Here is a 20778-nt window from a genome sequence, read left to right as displayed (position 1 = left end):
GTGTGGTGACCAGAATTGAACACTATATTCCAAGTGCGGCCTAACTAAGGCTCTATAAAGCTGCAACGTGACTTGCCAATTTTTAAACCCAATGTCCCAGCCGATGAAGGCAAGTATGCCATATGTCTTCTCGACTACCTTCTCCACCTGCATTGCCACTTTCGGTGATCTGTACACTCAGATCTCTCTTAAGGGTTCTGCCACTTACTGTATATTTCCTATCTGTATTAGACCTTCCAAAATACATTACCTCACATTTGTCCGGATTAAACACCATCTGCCATCTCTCCGCCCAAGCCTCCATCTGATCTGTATCGTGCTCTATCCTGCTTCTGGCTTGTTGTCTCCTTGTCCCCTGGAGGTTTTTCCATTTTTATTCCTGTTAGTCTTTCTTTCAATGGAGTCGTGGATGGTGGAGGTTAGTATTGGTTTCAATTCACTTCCAGGAATAAATTATTATTTAAAGGTTTTCTTTCTATTCGCCTATATTTCTATCTATCTGGGTGTTCATTTTTTTCTTAATTGTGTGTCAGTACTCAGTGTACTGATTATTTTAACTATTTTACATAGATTTTTGAAGCCCCATTACTTAGTTTTAATTTCACTTTTGTACGGTTGTTTTCCTCACTTATCTCCTTATGTGGCCAAGTGTCAACAAAATATGTAGCATTTTAGCCTTTATTAATTGTGTGATGATACTGTGCCTTTACGAAATGTATTTGTGACATGTTTCTTGTACAGGCCTTTTTTTTAAACAGTTTGTTCTATTCAGCTGATGCCACTTTGTCTATAATCAGCAGCCTGTTTATTGATGCTGCAGCAGCATAATTGATCTTAATTGCGGAAGAGCTGACCAGGTGATTTGCTACAAATAAGGAACTATGTAGAATTGTGGAACGCTTGGAATGGCTTAGGGCAAGGCTCCAGATTTGGAATAATGAAGTTTCTTTATTAAACCCTTTCTTTGGTTTATAAAAAAAAATCTTATTTACTGAAATGTTTGTTTTAATCTGGGCTAAAACAGTGTTGGTGTTTTAGTGTTTTCCTCTGGGGTTTTTCAGAGTGGGGCTTGATTAGGGTTGATTGTAAATGGATTCAAATGAGAATCCACGTGCAATTCCTTACTCTATACTTCTTTTAAAATGGTGTTTAACTGTGGGTTTGCTGCACTTTTGCTTGGAAACTCAAGACCCAAGGTCCCAACTGAGGATGTTAAAACCAGATTGACAGGTAGGCAAGCAGCTGCATGATTTGCCACCTTTCCAGGTCATCACTTGAACCTGAAATCTGAAGATAATGGGCAGGATTTTACAGCTTTGTTCGACCCAAGACCGGAAAATCCCACCTGAGGTCAATGGACTTTATTGTCTGTCCCTCGCCCACTCTGACTCTGTGGCAGACGGGATGGTAGAATTCTGGCGAATGACTACACTTCTTAAAACCACTGAGGTTTACATTTCGAGATGAAGCCTAACCTTCTATTTTGCTATTTTGAATGCATCTTAAGTCCACACCCTCCTCCCCCATTTGATGTTTTTTTAAATAACTTATGTTTTTGGCCCGAAATCCCATTGCTCATCTCTCTTCCCCAACATCTCCAGTGCTTAGCATTGAGCACATCCTTTCAGTAACTAGTCACATCTGAGAGTACAGATCAGCCCCACTAATATTAACTGACAACTGCATGTTTGCACTAGTGAAGATCCCCATACTTTGTTGCATTAAACTGCATTTGCTACTGCTTCTTTGTAATTTTCTGCTCTCTTCTTCACCATTCACCTCCCAGCTCACCACCATCTACAAAATCTACAATAATCTGTTCCCAGATTATGCACATCAGAAATGCAGAGCTGGCGAGCTGTGCTTTGATTGAACCCAGGGATCAACAAAAAGTGAATAGTCGTAACAACTATATGTATGGGGAACATGACTTAAGTATTATTTATTTATGGGATGTGGGTGTCGCTGGCTAGGCCAGCATTTATTGTACAGCCATAGTTGCCCTTCAGAAGGTAGTGGTGAGCTGCCTTCTTGAACTGCTGCATTTCCTGTGGTATAGGTACACCCATAGTACTGTTAGGGAGAGAATTCCAGGATTTTGAGCCAGCAACAGTGAAGGAACAGCAATATATTTCTAAGTCAGCATGGTGAATGAGTTGGAGCCGAATTCCCAAGAATCTGCTGCTCTTGTCCTTCAGAATGGTGGTGGTCATGAGTTTGCCTAAGGAACTTTGTTGCGTTCCAGCAGTGCATCTTGTAGATGGTACACACAACTGCCACTGGTGGTGGAAGGATTGAATATTTGTGGAAGGGGTAGCAATCAAGTGGGCTGCTTTGCCCTTGAAGGCGTTGAGCTTCTTGAGTGCTGTTAGAGCTGCACTCATCCTGGCAAATGGAGAATATTCCATCATATTCCAGACTCATGCCGTATAGATGGTGTAAGAAGTCTGACAACACCAGGTTTAAGTCCAAACAATTTATTTGATAGTAAACTCACAAGCTTTTGAGATTCCCCTCTTCGTCAGGTGAATTCACCTGATGAAATGGGGAACCTCAAAAGCTTGTGAGTTCACCTGACGAAGAGGGGAACCTCAAAAGCTTGTGAGTTTACTATCAAATAAATTGGTTGAACTTAAACCTGGTGTTGTCAGACTTCTTACTGTGTTTACCCCAGTCCAACGCCGGCATCTCCACATCATGACTTGTAGATGGTGGACAGGGTTCTTGGAGGGGCAAGGGTGGGAGTTCAGGAGGTGAGTTGCTCATCACAGCATTCCTAGCCATTGACCTGTTCTGGTAGCCACAGTAGTTATATGGCTAGTCCAGTTCAGTTTCTGGTTAATGGCAACCCCCAGGATGTCGACAGTGTGGTTATGTGATTATATATTTCAGTTACTAATCCATGCTTCACATAGAAATAAGCGTGGCACACAAGCCTTTTCATTGAAAGCACTTCTGCCTCCAACACTAAAAAGATTGTTTGTTTAAAAGCCATCCATTCACTGGAAAAATGCAAGCCAAAATCTAGGTGCTTTAAAAAACCTGTCAGGACTGTCAAGATATTAGCTGTTGCAGTGTACCAGTGGGGGTGGGGGAAGGATTAGCTAACCATAAAACAAATTCCACTCAGTTATCGAGCATTTAGCGACATATTAATTCACTGCCTCTTCCCTCCAAATCCTAATAGATAATGGCTGAGACGTTGAGGGGGAGAGAGGGATAAGAAAAGCAAGATGGTATAGTGGTTCTTGAATTAGATTCCGAAGGGTTTTTTTTTTAAATGAGGGATCAGCAGCGGTACAAATATTCACTTGTCAAATAATCTTGCTGCACAAATCTCCTACAACGTTTGCCAGCCTTTGAACAATGTTGAACTTCAACATGCTTTCACTCAGTTAGCACCTGAATACAGCATTGTGATTAAATTACCAGTATATGTGTGTGTGTGAGAGAAATGGTATACATGCACATTACCCCAGAGACTACCTAATAAGGCCAACAATTCACTCAGGTGTCAATTGACTACTCATGCCTATGTTTTTATTTCCCAAAAAAAACCCTGTTCCCATCCTTAACTATGGATATATTTTTGTCTTTAAATTAAAACTGAATTGCATGTAATTTATCCCATATGCGTCCAGTCAAATATTTATACAAATGGCTTACTTTATAGAGTAAACACCAGTGACCATTAACCAACACACACTCACTCCAGTAACAAGAGAGGACAGAGCTTTAATTAAACTCTTCAAACTGCTGGAGCACTTAATTTTTATTACCTTCTTTTATTTTCCTTCTTGAAGCAGGATTTCCACTTGGGTTTCCTGCACACTTTTTTATTTTAAAATTGAAGCTGGCTTTGCAAAAAATATTTCAAGGTGGATGGATAAAGGAACTGGAACAGAAATGATGAGATTTCACTTTTAATGCAATGGGTTGCCTGGAGGAATGTGCTGCCTGAGAGGGTGGTGGAAGTAGATTCAATAGCAACATTTCAAGAAGAATTTAATAAATACTCTTAAGGGGAAAAATGTATTAGGGAACAAACAGGGGAGCAGGATTAATTGGATAGCTCTTTCAGAGGGCTGGCACAGGTACAATGGGCCAAATGGCCTCCCTTTGGGCTGTTAGAGTCTACTGGCATAACACATATTTTGGAAATCCTGCTTCCAGCACACAATAATGGGTCCAACACCAAAAGCCCTAATTACACATCACTACCTTGCCTCCGAGCACTCTGGAATTTCCAACCGTGTCCTCGAGCTCTCTGAGAATTTAACAAGACACAAAAATATAAAAGACAGGAGCAAGAAACTCCACTTTCTGGTCTATTGTACAGGTACACTGGTCACTGAAAGTGGCAAGGCAGCTGGAGAAAGTAGTCAAGCAGGCATATGGCATGCTTGCCTTCATTGGCAAGTCATGTTGCAGCTTTATAGAACCTTAGTTAGGCCGCACTTGGAATATAGTGTACAATTCTGGTCGGCACACTACCAGTAGGATGTGGAGGCTTTGGAGAGGGTACAGAAATTTAACAGGATGTTGCCTGGCAGGGAGGGCATTAGCTACGAGAAGAGGTTGGAGAAACTTGGTTTGTTCTCAGTGGAACAACAGAGGTTGAGGGGGCAACCTGATTGAAGTCTACCAGATTATGAGGGGCCTGGACAGAGTGGTTAATCAGAAGGTCTTTCCTAGGGTGGAAGAGTCAATTACTAGGGGGAACAGGTTTAAGATGCGAGGGGCAAGGTTTAAAGGAAATGTACAAGGCAAGTTTTTTTTTCACACAGAGGTGATAGGTGCCTGGAACTCACTGCCAGGGAGGTAGTGGAGATATGATAGTGACTTTTAAGGGGCGTCTTGACAAATACATGAAGAGGATGGGAATAGAGGGATATGGTCCTCAGAAGGGTAGGGCGTTTTAGTTCAGGCAGGTTCAGGCTTGGGGGGCCAAAGGGTCTGTTCCTGTGCTTTATTTTATTCCCTGTTACCCTCGACTCCCCTGCAGTTTAAGAATGTGTCACCCTCAGTCAAAGAACAAAGAACAAAAAAAATTACAGCACAGGAATAGACATTGCTGACAGCTGTTGCTATGTGGTAATAAATGTTCAAAATGTCACTGATTTATGGCCAGTCCTGGTGCATTCTTCACAGCCTGAATGAACAAGTTCTCTTTCTCTGACAAACTTGGTTTTATATTTTCACACAATGTGACGAAAAATCCTTCCTGATGTCAGGCATCCAGATCAGGCACTAGGTGCTTTTGAAGAAGATCGAGCCCAGATAACCCTTTGTTAAAGCAGCTTTGACAAAGGGTCATCTGGACTCAAAATGTCAGCTCTTTTCTCTCCTTACAGATGCTGCCAGACTTGCTGAGATTTTCCAGCATTTTCTCTTTTGTTTGAAAGGGTTGAATGGTCTGCTCGTGTCCATTCTGTGAAGTCTGAAGGAACAGAGAATAGAAACCACGTTCCCTTAAGTGTCAGGGGGATTAGCAAGGTGAATGTGTGAGGTTATGGGGGCAGTTCCTGGGTGGAATTGTTGTCAGTGCAGGCTTGATGGGGTGAATGGCCTCCTTCTGCATTCTATATAATTCTAAATATAGAAGTGCACAATTCAAGTGATTCTTCTGAAGTTTTGAATCCAACCCCTCCCCACACCCTCCGTGCCTCTCGTACTGAAGGAATTGTCCAATGATTGAGGTGCACCTTCAAACTCTAACCAATATGCAGATGTTCCAGCTTTAATGTGAAGAGTGCAAATGTGGAGAGTCCAAAAGATGTGCAGGTTAGGTTAACTGGCCATGCTAAATTGCCCCTTAGAGTCAGGAAGGACTAGTTAGGATAAATGTATGGGGTTATGGGGATAGGGCCTGGGTGGGACTGTGGTCAGTGCAGACTTGATGGGCCAAATGGCCTCCTTCTACACTGTAGGGATTTTATGATTCTATTCTATGAGGTGCTAGTACTGTTAGTCTTCACAAGCCTCACAAAAAATATTTCAAACACTAGATTGAGACATGTTCTCCCATAAATGTCAAATTCTACTCATGTGTTTAATGTAAGCATTCCATCTGTCATTTCCCCAATCTATGTGTTGTACACTGCAGATTTCATTTGTATAAATGAGGAACTAATTTCTCATTCCTGCTATGTCGCTGCATAAAAAGCCCACTTATTCCCTGTCGTAACGACATGCTGATCCAGAACAGGAACATCACGTACTCATTGCCACCAAAATATTTCAAAGATTCCAACATTTTCACCCAACAACTGAAAGCAGTTATTTCAAAATACACCATCGCGACTTGGAAAGCACCTTGACGTGATGCTGGTCAGCTTTTGTAGGCCGAGAGGTTTTTACCATCTGCTGAAACCAGCTATTGCTACGTCCATCACCACCCAGGGCAGTCAGGTCAATGTACTGTCAAGTTAATGCAGTAACAAGACTCTATGAAGCATATCCAAAAACTCAGTTAATGTTATGGGGACCCGGGTTTGAATGCCGCCACAGCAGATGGTGGGACTTTGAATTCAACAAAAAAATTTCTAGAATTAAGAATCTACCGACAAGCTTGAAACCATTGTCGGAAAAACCCATCTGGTCCACTAATACCCTTTCGGGAAGGAAATCTGCTGTCCTTACCCGGCCTGGCCTATATGTGACTGCAGAACCACAGCAATGTGGCTGACTCTCAACTGCCCTCCAATTCATCTGGTGGAACAAGATTACGGATGGAATTTTCCAGCTGTTCTCGTGCAGATGGGGGGGTTCAAATGGGAACACCTGTTGACAGGTGATCCTACCAATGGCAGGCCACCTCCACCTCTGCAAAGCCCACCACAAAGGGCACGGAAAATCCATCAAATCCCTACAGTACAAGAGGAGGCCATTCGGCCCATCAAGTCTACTGACCACAATCCCACCTAGGTTCTATTCCCATAACCCCACACATTTACCCTGATAATCCCCCAACGGCCAATTTAACATGGCTAATCCATCTAACCTACACATCTTTGGACTGTGGGAGGAAACCGGAGCACCCAGAGGAAACCCATGCAGACACGAGGAGAACGTGCAAACTCCACACAGAGAGTGACCCAAGGCCGGAATTGAACCCGGGTCCCTGCCGCTGTGAGGTAGCAGTGTTAACCACTGTGCCACTATGCCAGTCCCTCATTTTTAACTTGGCACTGGCCATCATGAAGTGGAGATGCCAGCGTTGGACTGGGGTAAACACAGTAAGAAGTCTCTCAACACCAGGTTAAAGTCCAACAAGTTTAGTTGATAGGCCATGAAATGGGCTTCAACAACTTTAGATCATATCCTTTGAAGCTATTTTGTTTTGTGTTTCTGGTTTGCTGGTTCAGTTTCTCCCGGTTCCTCTGTCCCTTTACCAAACTGCTACCTAGCCACATCTAGGTACATCCAGTGCTTCTTCACGATACCCATTTCCACTCCCTTTGGCTTCCATGCCATGAAAACCTGTCACTTAATCTTTCCTGCCCTCCAACCCCACCCCAACCAAAAGCTACCCCAAAACCTATCACGCTTCTATCTTTTCTCACTTCTGATGCAGAGACATTGACTTAAAACCTTAACTCTGTTTCTCTCCACAGAAACCACCCGCACCCCGCAAGCCATCTTCACTGTTGGTAAGTCTAAGTAAGACTAGAGGTCATAGCCATAAAAACTAGGGCCAGGCCCTTCACTGACACAGTTAGGAAACACTTCCACAGGCAACAAGGTTGGCACAAGTTTGGAATTGTCTTCCACGAGCATCAGCTGGCACAGGGATCGGTTGTTAATTTTAAATCAGCAATTGAGCGATTTCCCAGGTACTAACGGATACGGGGCAAAGGTGTGCCAATAGAATGAGGGCACAGATGAACCTCAATTTCATTGAACAGGTTCGACGGGTCAAATGGCCTATTCCTGATCCTGTGCTTTAACCGGAGTGTAAAAGAGAGAGAAATGGAGGAAGGGATAAGTGACAGCAAAAAAATAGAGAAGAGCCTGTATATAATTTTGGAATGCGTGACCAGGGGCAGCCAACTGTGCACATTGCCCACCTTCATGCATGCTTCTGTCACAAAGTGTACCCCTGACGAGACTCAAATCTGTCCATCAGTGACATGTTAGGGCAGATTCACCCACCAGGACTGCCATTAACACAGGCAACGCAGGCTCTATTCACCGCAATCCCTCATGCTCTATGTGATAACATCAGCTAGGGGCTTTGGGCTTGATTAGATTCCAGGTAACTCATAACACGAATGCAAGATGCACATTACAAAACCAGAGCCTACAGCATCCTTACGGAATTTGGAAGAAAATCAGAAACTCCCTGGAGAATTTAGAAGTATGCACATGTGTGGACTGGATGTCAACACATTCCTAAAAATGTTGGCTCCCAACACAGTAAGTACGCATTTACCTCATGATTGTAATCTAGGAACCCGAGCTCCCTTCCATACTGGTGCCAGATTCTTGGCGACACTTTTTTTCTTTTTTTAGTGCATAAGGAGGCCATTTGACCAATTGAGTCTACACTGACCATAATATCACCCAGGCCCTATTCCCATAACCCCACACATTTACCCTAAAGGCGAATGGGATGCTGGCCTTCATAGCGAGGGGGATTGAATATAAAAGTAGGGAGGTCTTGCTGCAGCTGTATAGGGCATTGGTGAGGCCGCAGCTGGAGTACTGTGTGCAGTTTTGGGCGCCGCACCTGCGCAAGGATATTTTGGCCCTGGAGGGAGTGCAGAGGAGGTTTACTAGGCTGATACCGGAGTTGAGGGGATTGAGCTATGAGGAGAGGCTGAATAAACTAGGCTTGTACTCGTTAGAGTTTAGAAGAATGAGGGGAGATCTCATTGAGACGTATAAGATGATGAATGGGATGGATAGGATAGAGGTGGAGAGACTCTTCCCGCTCAAAAAAGACAGTAGGACTAGGGGGCACAGCCTCAAGATAAAGGGGAGGCGGTTTAGAACGGAGTTGAGGAGGAACTTCTTCACTCAAAGGGTGGTGAATCTCTGGAATTCTCTGCCCGTTGAAGTGGTGGAGGCTGCCTCGCTAAATATTTTTAAGAAGCGGGTTGATGGGTTCTTGATAAGAGAGGGGATTAAGGGTTATGGGGAGAGGGCGGGAAAGTGGAACTGAGCCACAACAGATCAGCCATGATCTTATTGAATGGCGGGGCAGGCTCGAAGGGCTAGATGGCCTACTCCTGCTCCTATTTCTTATGTTCTTATGTTCTAATCCCTCTGACACTAGGGTCAATTTACCATGGCCAACCAACCTAACCCACACATCTTTGGGGTGTGCAAGGAAACCCACACAGACACAGGAAGAACGTGCAAACTCCACACAGACAGTGATCCGGGGCCGGAATTGAACCCGGGTCTCCGGCGCTGTGAGGCAGCAGTGCTAACCACTGTGCCACATGAACCCATTTTCCTCATTCTGTCACAATATGAGGAAGTCTATTTTCCACCACCTCATTTTACCATCCCGTAAAGCCACACAAACTGAGAGATTCAGTGAGTTCTGTGCACTGCCCCTTCTGAAAGCTTCACCCAAACAGGGTCTGTGCACTCTGATGGTTACAGCACGCTAGATCACCCACCCAGAGGTCAAAGGGGTTCAACACCCATCGCCTCACATTAAGAAAGTCAACTGAATAGAGCTGCTGTTAACTTATGGACTGGTGCCAGTATTAGAGCAACTCGGAAAACTTCCAGAAGGTTGTTTAAAAATCCAACTAACATCCACACAATCGTGTCTGGCCAAAGCAAAATGTGCTTTGTACAGTCGCCCAGATCCCAGGACATCAATAACAGCACCTCTATCATTGGAGAAAAAAAATGACCCAAGGCTTGTCGTGAAAACGGCACGTTGGCACAATGGTTAGCACTGCTGCCTCACAGCGCCAGGGACCCTGGTTCAATTCTGACCTCGGGTGACTGTCTGTGTGGAGTTTGCATGTTCTCCCTGTCTCTGCATGGGTTTCCTCCCACAGTCCAAAGGTGTGCAGGTTATGGTGGATTGGCCATGGTAAATGCAGGGGTTTACCATGCATAATTGCCTGCTTATGGCCCCAGTTGGTGGCAGGTGGGAAGGCTGTCCATACACACTATGGGCTTAATCAGGGTGGGATCCCCACCCGATTAAATGCACCCCCCGCCATGGAAAGTGTCATAGAGGAGGGGCAGAGGCAATGGGTGGGTGTGGTGGGCCTGGGTAAGAATCTCTTAGAACCTTGGTTAGGCTGCACTTGGAATATAGTGTTCAATTCTGGTCGTCACACTACCAGAAGGATGTGGAGGCTTTGGAGAGGGTACAGAAAAGATTTACCAGGATGTTAGCTGGTATGGAGGGCATTATGAGGAGAGGTTGGAGAAGCTTGGTTTATTCTCACTGGAACGATGGAGGTTGAGGGGTGACCGGATAGAAGTCTAAAAGATTATGAAAGGCATGGACAGATTGGATAGTCAGAAGCTTTTTCCCAGGGTGGGACAGTCATTTACTAGGGCGCATAGGTTTAAGATGTGAGGGGCAAGGTTTAAAGAAGATGTATGAGGCAAGTTCCTTTTTACCCAGAGGGTGGTGGGTTCCTGGAATTCACTGCCATGGGAGGTCGTGGAAGCAGATACAATAGTGAGTTTCAAGGGACATTTGGACAAATACATGAATGAGATGGGAATAGAGGGATATGGAACCCAGAAGGGTAGGGATTTTAGTTCAGTTGGGCAGCATGGTTGGTGCAGGTTTGGAGGGCCGATGGGCCTGTTCCTATGCTGTAATTTTCATCGTTCTCTTTCAGGGAATTGGTGCAGACTTGATGGGCCAAATGGCCTTCTTCAGCACTGTTGGGATTCTCTGATTCTAAGAGTATAATCATACAAAAATAAACAGAATCAAAGAAGAGGTGACTAAACACTTGACCTAAGAGGTGGGTTTCAATGAGGATCTTCAAAGGAGGGGGAGGTAGGAGGGGAGGAGATGGAATTCCAGAATTCAGGCCCTAGACAGCTAAACGCACAGCTGTCAAAGGTGATGCAAATAATTCCACTCTGTTAATATTGCTACATGCACAAGTAGAAACAACTTCCCAAAATTTACTGTCTCACCCCCCAGTGTTGTACACATGTTTACATCATGGCAATATTACTAAGACATTTTTAAAAGTCAGTAATAATGATGAGTGGTTTTAAAAAAGCCACTTCAAATATATCCAGAATCTTCAGCAAGCAGAACCCGCCTGCCGCCTATTGAAGTGGTTCTCTCAGCTTTTAAAATATTTCAATGTGATTGCTTAATCACATCTGCTTGGCATAACCTGGCCAGGGTACAAAGATTCTGAACCAGAATTTCAATGATTTGATTTTTATTTGATTTATTATTGTCACATGTATTACCATACAGTGAAAAGTATTGTTTCATAAGAACATAAGAACATAAGAAATAGGAGCAGGAGTAGGCCATCTGGCCCTTCGAGCCTGCCCCGCCATTCAATAAGATCATGGCTGATCTGTCGTGGCTCAGTTCCACTTTCCCGCCCTCTCCCCATAACCCTTAATCCCCTCTCTTATCAAAAACCCATCAACCCGCTTCTTAAAAATATTTAGCGAGGCAGCCTCCACCACTTCAATGGGCAGAGAATTCCAGAGATTCACCACCCTTTGAGTGAAGAAGTTCCTCCTCAACTCCGTTCTGAACTGTCCCCCCTTTATCTTGAGGCTGTGCCCCCTAGTCCTACTGTCTTTTTTGAGCGGGAAGAGTCTTTCCACCTCTATCCTATCCATCCCATTCATCATCTTATACGTCTCAATGAGATCTCCCCTCATTCTTCTAAACTCTAACGAGTACAAGCCTAGTTTATTCAGCCTCTCCTCATAGCTCAACCCCCTCAACTCCGGTATCAGCCTAGTAAACCTCCTCTGCACTCCCTCCAAGGCCAAAATATCCTTGCGCAGGTGCGGCGCCCAAAACTGCACACAGTACTCCAGCTGCGGCCTCACCAATGCCCTATACAGCTGCAGCAAGACCTCCCTACTTTTATATTCAATCCCCCTCGCTATGAAGGCCAGCATCCCATTCGCCTTCCTGACCACCTGCTGCACCTGCAGGCTGGGTTTTTGCGACTCATGCACAAGGACCCCGAGGTCCCTCTGCACCGTCGCCTGCTGCAGTTTTTCGCCACGTAAGTAATAGTCCTTCCTACCATTCTTCCTACCAAAGTGGACCACCTCACACTTGCCAACATTAAATTCCATTTGCCATTTCCTGGCCCATTCGCCCAGCCTATCTAGATCCTTGCGTGCTATACAGATAAAGCATACTGTTCATAGAGAAGGAAAGGGGAGAGTGCAGAACGTAGTGTTACAGTCATAGCTAGGGTGTAGAGAAAGATCAACTTAATGCAAAGTCATTCAAAAGTCTGACAGCAGCAGGGAAGAAGCTGTTCTTGAGTCAGTTGGTACGTGACCTCAGACTTTTGTATCATTTTCCCAATGGAAGCAGGTGGAAGAGGGAACATCCGGGGTGCGTGGGGTCCTTAATATTGCTGGCTGCTTTGCCAAGGCAGTGGGAAGTACAGACAGAATCAATGGATGGGACGCTGGTTTGCGTGATGGATTGGGCTACATTCACTATCATTTGTCGTTCCTTGCAATCTTGGGCAGAGCAGAAGTATCACACCAAGCTGTGATACAACCAGAAAGAATGCTTTCTATGGGGCATCTGCAAAAGTTGGTGAGAGTCGTAGCTGACGTGCCAAATTTCCTTCTGAGAAAGTAGAGGCGTTGGTGGGCTTTCTTAACTGTAGTGTTGGCATGGGGGGACCAGGACAGGTTGTTGGTGATCTGGACACTTAAAAACTTGAAGCTCTTGGCCCTTTCTATTTTGTCCCATTGATGTAGACAGTGGCCTGTTCTCCTTTACATTTCCTGACATTGAGGAGAGATTATTGTCGTTGCACCAGTTCTCCAAATTCTCTACCTCATCCCTGTACTCTGCCTCGTCATTGTTTGGGACCCAACCCACTCTGGTGGTGTCATCAGCAAACTTGAAAATCGAATTGGAGGAGAATTTGGCCGCACAGTCATAGGTGTATAAGCAGTATTGTAGGGGGCTGAGAACACAGCCTTGTGGGGCACAGGATGACCATGGAGGAGGTGTTGTTGCCTATCCTTACTGATTGTGGTCTGTGAGTTAGGAAGTTCAGGATCCAGTCTCAGAGGGAGGTGCCAAGGCCCAGGCCACAGAGTTTGGAGATGAGTTTCATGGGAATAATAGTGTTGACGGCTGTTACTTTGTTACAATGTTACTTTGTTCACAGACTGGTGCACAAACTGCACTGCCAAGGTCCCATGGAACACTCCATTTTGGCTGATTTGGCATTGCCATCTTATTCTTAGCTGCTCAAACTTCACACCCTAATGCCCGCAGACTTCCTGCCTGAGGCTGATACAGCTATAGAGTCATTGGGCAGGACTTAATGCCTTTCCCCATGGCAAGTTTCATGGCGGGGGGTGGCCGGGGAGGTGTTGCTTCTGTTGAATAACTGACATCAAATTAGGACTTAATTGGAAGGTCTGTTAACCCATTGCTCAAAGTCTCACAACACCAGGTTAAAGTTCAACAGCTTTATTTGGTAGCACGAGCTTTCGGAGCGCTGCCCTTTCATCAGGCGAGTGAAGAGTTGTGTTCACAACTGTTGAACTTTAACCTGGTGTTGTGAGACTTCTTATTGTGCTTATCCCAGTCCAACTCCGGCATCTGGAGATAAGAACACAAGTTCTTATCTCCACGTCATGGCAACCCATTGGGTAGGTCCATGAACAGGCTTCCTGCCTGCCACCAATAGGGGGCCACTCAAAGCCTCATCACACTACTGCGGTATGAACCTAGCAACAGTGCTTCAATTCAAGTCAATACCTCCAGCACGATGCTGACAGAGGGAACATCTGCAATCCTGGTGTCCTGCCAAGTTCTTCTTTTCTCCAAGTTTAGCAAAACAGGCTACTCTGTTGCAAAAACAAATAAAGGGTTCAGACTTGTCGACACTTGCTTCACACGAGGGAGCGCAGACAGCAACACAACACACTGAACTCACAAACTGAGCTACTGTGCTCCTCCAATCCACATCTGCAAGTCTCTCTCTCTCTCTGATGCTTCAATGTTCTTGATGGACAACACCATAGTGAAAACCATCTGTGCCCAGATGAAGCAGTCTGGTTCCCACAGTTCAGTACAGTGAGGTTGGTTGACTGCTGACACAAGGGGCCTCATCCACACAACTGAGCCAGACATACTACAAATCAATCACAGCCCTTTCGACGAGCAGGTGGCAGCTATGATTGGAGGAGCCGAGAAGTGAAATGTCTTCATCTTCCTTCCACCAACATCCAAACCCATCTTCTTCAAAATCATTCATGGGATTAAGTAGGGCTTACAGCACAGAAGCAGGCCATTCGGCCCCAACAGTCCCCATTGCTGGTGTTAATGCCCCACTCAAGCCTCTTCAGTCTTTCGTCTTCCAAGTCCATCATTGTAACCCTCCATTTCCTTCCCCCTCATATACATTTCTTTCTATTCGCTTGAAGTTTTTACTTTAAAAATTTATTCTTATTCGTGTCACGTACCAACCGACTCAAGAACAGCTTCTTTCCTGCTGCCGTCAGACTTTTGAATGGACTTACCTTGCATTAAGTTGATCATTTTCTACACCCTAGCTACTAGGTTTACCAGCCTCCATTGACTCTGTCTACACTTCCCACTGCCCCAGCAAAGCAGCCAGCATAATTAAGGACCCCGTGCACCTCGGACATTCTCTCTTCCACCTTCTTCCATCAGGAAAAAGATACAGAAGTCTGAGGTCACTTGCCAACCGACCCAAGAACAGCTTCTTCCCTGCTGCCATCAGACTTTTGAATGGACCTACCTTGAATTAAGTTGACCTTTGCCTACACCCTCGCTGTGACCAGAACACTACATTCTGCGTTGTCTCCTTTCGTTCTCTACGGACGGTATGTTTTAGTCTCTACAGCTCGCAAGAAACCATACTTTTCACTGTATGTTAATACATTGGCAATAATAAATCAAATCAAATTGTTGCGCATTTGGAAGGTGCTGTCAGAGATGTTTTGACGAATCACTGCGCTGCATCCTGTAGATGGTACACACTGGCTGGAATTTTACTGCCTCACCCACCCCAGAATCGGGGTGGATGAGACTCGCAGAACGGCATTCTCTGTTGGCCTTGGGCGGAATCTTACGAGCGTCGGGCAGACAAGGCGGTAAAATTCCAGCGACTGTTTGGGGGAAACTAGTTAACGACATCAGTGGCAGCCTGGTTAAATCAGTATAACAAGCCCTCTGAATAGTAATAAAAAGGACTGACCATACCTTTTGACTGCACATTTAACTCCAGTTTGTTACTGAAGTTTCATTTATTCTCCCTCGGTGGAGACAGCGCCAAGGATCTAATGTTGTGTGGCAACTGAGCCTACAAATCACAAAAGTGGGGAGGTTAAGAAAATAAACAAACATGTCGAATCCAACTAAAGCAGTCTAATATATTTCTAAAAGAGAGATTATCAGGAAATGTGTGTGGGCTGGGACTGGCTTACAGACTTCCTGCAGTCACTCCAAACACGTCTTTGCAATCACGGCTTTGTAAAAGACAAAGTGACTATCTGGTCACGGTGAAAAGACAGAAATCAAATAGTTCCACATTGGAAACGACCTCCAGATGAGCTCTGATATATTACATCCCAAGTGTCAGGAAGAACATCTGGTCACGATGGATCTCACAGCACAAACAGCTGGATGATGTCCACTGGAATCACAGATACACTGACACTCATCTTTCCTCTTAACATATCCATATAAAAACACGCATGCATCCCCACTGTTCCCCCAGGGTACTCTGCCTACACAATAACTTCCCACTCTCTCCTTGGATCAGGTTCTCCTCAAGGCAGAAGTGATTTGTTGCAAATCACTGACCAATTCCCCAGGACACAAACCCATTATTTCAGTAATCCCATCGTCTTGAGTGCAGAAAAGGCCATTCAGTTCAACTGGCCCATAGTGACAGTGTTTCTGCATCATAATTCCCACTTCATCTGCCTCATCAGTATAATCCTTTATATTTTTCCCTCTCACCTGTCAAAAGCTTTCCCTTAAATGCTCTCTACGCCATTCACCTCAACTACCTTCTGTGCAAACTCAAAACACTGCGGATGCTGGAATCCGAAACAAAAACAGAAAAATGCTGGAAAATCTCAGCAGGTCTGACAGCATCTGTATAAAGAGAATAGAGCCAAAGTTTCGAGTCCAGATGACCCTTCATCAGAGCAGCTGCATCGCCACAACTCTGATGAAGGATGATTTAGACTCGAAATGTTGGCTCTATTCTCTCTCCACAGATGCTGTCAGACCTGCAGAGATTTTTCCAGCATTTTTCTGTTTTTGTTACTTTTTGTGCAAGTAAATTCCACATTCTAACCACTCATGCACTAGCTTCGTCCGCCATTTGTTCTCAATGTCTTGAGGTTTTTTGTTATTGTACCACTACTTTCAGGTTTGTAACTTTCTTTTCACGTGTATCAATGCTTTCAATCTACAAGCACTTTTCACTGACACTTGTAGTAGGGCAACCCAGGGGAGAGTGGGCTGCAGCAGGAGAGGGAAGAATGGAAAGGGTTAAACAAACAGCCTGACTGTAGTATCCACTCATTGCAGGCAGGCATGTGACAAATTGCAAATAACTACATCCCAAATGGCACTAAACAGGCACACCCCAGGTGACATCTTCCCGAGGTTACAGCAACAATAAGTGAATCAATACCACTTATCGAGACTCCACAATGCCTAGAGGAGCCATCGTGCCTCTGGAAAACTAATCAAGTATCAGGGAAATGGGGGCAATTATCACCCCATTGAAATCAGCTTGATAACTACAGTGCTTTGATATTGCAAACTGGTAGACAGGATATGTTCAGAAAACGATTAAAGATAAAACACATAGGACAATGGATCAGCATAACGTGATCAAAACAGAACTTTAACAAATTTAAAGTAACAATATGATGACTGAATCAAAGTGCAGCGCTTTGTAAGCATGTATAAGAATGTGTAAGCATCTATAATGGGTAGAGTAACTGGGGAACAAGCTGGAATTACAGCTCCGAGTGCTGCTCTCCTTCATGCATGTTGAATAAAGCTGGCTTTCTTGAAGTTCTATACAGCCTTGTGCTTCCTGGGAGTGAAGCCAAGAACATCTTCACAGGGCTTGATGGTGACAGAAGCTAAAGTGGACCGAGCAGTGTGGACACCCTGCCACTCCTACCCATCAGGAGTCGAAAGGCTCCCTTGTCAGGCACAAGCAGAGGAGAGCTGCCTCCTGTGGGCTCTAGCAGATCCACAAAGTGATCTTTCCCATAGCTGTGCTTCTGTTGCCGCCAGAGGCGGAACAACTCCACCCTCCCACTGCCCCTCCATGTCACAGAATTCAGTCCCTAACCCTCCCCTGGGGTCAGTGGATGCCTCCCTGAGGAAATAAGTTGCAAGAGGAGCTTTCACATTATCGTGTACGTGTTTCAATGAGATCGCCTCTCATTCTAAGGAATACATGCCTAGTCCACTTAATCTCTCCTCACATAAGAACATAAGAACATAAGAAATAGGAGCAGGAGTAGGCCATCTAGCCCTTCGAGCCTGCCCCGCCATTCAATAAGATCATGGCTGATCTGTCGTGGCTCAGTTCCACTTTCCCGCCCTCTCCCCATAACCCTTAATCCCCTCTCTTATCAAGAACCCATCAACCCGCTTCTTAAAAATATTTAGCGAGGCAGCCTCCACCACTTCAACGGGCAGAGAATTCCAGAGATTCACCACCCTTTGAGTGAAGAAGTTCCTCCTCAACTCCGTTCTAAACCGCCTCCCCTTTATCTTGAGGCTGTGCCCCCTAGTCCTACTGTCTTTTTTGAGCGGGAAGAGTCTCTCCACCTCTATCCTATCCATCCCATTCATCATCTTATACGTCTCAATGAGATCTCCCCTCATTCTTCTAAACTCTAACGAGTACAAGCCTAGTTTATTCAGCCTCTCCTCATAGCTCAATCCCCTCAACTCTGGTAGCAGCCTAGTAAACCTCCTCTGCACTCCCTCCAGGGCCAAAATGTCCTTGCGCAGGTGCGGCGCCCAAAACTGCACACAGTACTCCAGCTGCGGCCTCACCAATGCCCTATACAGCTGCAGCAAGACCTCCCTACTTTTATATTCAATCCCCCTCGCTATGAAGGCCAGCATCCCATTCGCCTTCCTGACCACCTGCTGCACCTGCAAGCTGGGTTTTTGCGACTCATGCACAAGGACCCCGAGGTCCCTCTACACCGTCGCCTGCTGCAGTTTTTCGCCACGTAAGTAATAGTCCTTCCTACCATTCTTCCTACCAAAGTGGACCACCTCACACTTGCCAACATTAAATTCCATTTACCATTTCCTGGCCCATTCGCCCAGCCTATCTAGATCCTTCTGCAGACTCTCCACACCCTCCGCACAATTTGCCTTTCCCCCAATCTTACACAGCAACTCCTTCATCCCAGACATCAGTCCAGTAAACCTCCTTTGCAGCCCCATTGTCTCCTTGGCGAGCAGACCAAGACTGTACACATGACTCCTGCTGTGGTGTCACCAAGGTCCTGATCCCAGTGCAGAGTCAAAAGAAAATCTCTTCTCCCTCTCTCTCTTTTATTCTCTCTCCCCCCAATGCCCAGTGTAAATGGCTGATAAATAATGAACATCTGGGATTCAACATTTCAACCAGTTACCCAACCACACAAAAGATAGAATTGGCAAGTACATCAAGAACAGATTCTTCACAGACTATGAAAGACGTGGCTTCAAACCAGACAGAATTAATGCCTCTCAGGCACTCAACTGGGATTTAGGGCCCTGGTGGCAGCAATATGATGCTCTAATTCTATAATACTTCCCCTGAGTGCGAGACCAGAGGTGGCTTCTGCTCATAATGCTTTGGGAATTGCAGCTGGGATCACCACCAGACCCTGGATTCAAACAAGTGTACGTGGGGTGGGGGTCTTGGAGTGAGCATAACGAAACTCAGAGGCAGGTGCGCTTCCTCCCTCCCTCAACCCCGCCAATGTTGTAAGGTTACTCAGCAATGAGGGATTAGCGATAGCCCTTTGGCATAGCCAATAGGATTTGCTGGGTGGTCTTTGTGAGGCATTGGAGGGCCACACAACTTCCATTTAATCCCCAAGCCACTGCTGAATTTCAGAGGGCTGATGGGTGTCAACTGGCAAATCAATGAGCTTAACTGGCATCCCACTGTGAGCAGACGTCCCAAATTAGCCCCTTTATCAGGGGGATGTTTCTCAGCACTGGGAGGCAACGAAGTGGGTCCAGCCTCCATGTCCCTCCTCTCTTGATAGACTGGATTAAATTCCACCCATGAACTCAAGAACTCCACTGTCCTCTCTGATAAACGTGAATGATCCCATGGTACTATTTCAGAGAGATGCAGGGGCGTTACCCTTTGTGCTCTGATCAATATTTAACATATGTTCTTTGCAAATTGGCTGCCATATTACCTCTAATATAACAGTGAGTACACTTCAAAAAGTATCTCATTGGCTGTAAAGTGTTTCAGGATGGAAGCTGGCTGTGAGAGGCGCTATATAAAGACACGTCTTTGTTTCGGTCATCATGGGTGTTAAGACTGACCTGATGGCATGGTATCTTAATGGGTGGGTCTCACACACACACACACACACACACACACACACACACACACACACACACACACATACTAACTGTGTGTATCCTTTGGCAGAAACAGATGGTCCATTGGACAAATGCAACTCAGCACCCTTCAAAGCATCCCTGGGCTTCTCTGTTCTGGCATATTGCTGTAAAGTGTACCTGCAGGTATCAGCACGCTCTCCCACATTACGTACTGGTTTCCTCGAGAAGGTGATTGTTAGGATGTGGTTTTCAGTATCAAAATAACACCTCGCCACAGTTCCGGTGGTCACTTGGTAACACCAGGGTAAAATGGGAATGAGAGCATGAGGTAGCTATTACTTTCCAGTGAAGTATGTGAAAACAAGATCCAGGTTTAGATCTGAGCAGTAAATGAAGACTTGCTTGTTTAGGTTCTCCCCATGCTCCCACCCCCATTCAACTCAACTCACAGTCAACTCAATTTGCAAAGGGCTGGTAATGCAGTGAAGTCTGTCACAAGGGAAGAGAATTTTATATTAAAGCCTCAGCTGCGTTTCTACACTTCTGCTTTGAAAGCCTGTAAAATTTGCAAAAACTCTTATACACAATTCTTGAAGGGAGCACTACAATTTTGAGAAGGGGGTTAGCGGAGTAAATGCGTGGTGATAGGACGAGGGGTGGGCCTAGTTAAGATGCACTGTCAAAGAGTCGGGGCAGAGTCAGTGAGCCGAATGACCTCTTTCTGCACTGTAGGAATTGGTAAATGAGTGGGGTTACAGGGATAGGGCAGGGGTGTAGGCCAGGATAAGATGCTCTGTCAGACAGTCAGTGCAGATCCAATGGGACGATTGGCCCCTTCTGTACAGTAGGGATTCTATGATTCTATGAACAAAGCCTATGGAATCCGAGGCTCTATTAGATACAGGCATAGAGTACAAAAGCAAGCAAGTTAGGCAAAACCTTGTTAAAACACTTGTTAGGGCCCACCTGGACCAGCTGTCTCCATTTCAGAGCAT

At 45.3% G+C, this 20778-nt stretch overlaps 1 protein-coding gene across 5 annotated transcripts in view; it reads right to left on the bottom strand.

Moving 5' to 3' along the window:
- smyd3 (SET and MYND domain containing 3) overlaps nt 1-20778 on the bottom strand; it is a 664143-nt gene that overhangs the window by 549896 nt on the left and 93469 nt on the right. The window contains exon 1 of one of the 5 annotated variants that reach the window (XM_080200786.1): nt 4222-4263. The exons of the other annotated variants lie outside the window; for them this stretch is intronic. The gene's annotated coding sequence lies outside the window, so the exon portion shown is untranslated. Of the gene's footprint in view, nt 1-4221; nt 4264-20778 lie in introns of those variants that run through there. 5 annotated transcript variants of the gene reach the window in all.

The sequence above is a fragment of the Carcharhinus amblyrhynchos genome, chromosome 12, assembly GCF_965287045.1.
Source record: "Carcharhinus amblyrhynchos chromosome 12, sCarAmb.v2.hapA, whole genome shotgun sequence".
NCBI classification, from domain to species: Eukaryota; Metazoa; Chordata; class Chondrichthyes; order Carcharhiniformes; family Carcharhinidae; genus Carcharhinus; species Carcharhinus amblyrhynchos.
The sequence above is the reverse complement of the archived record's forward strand: the minus strand, read 5'-3'. Positions and strand labels throughout refer to the sequence as shown.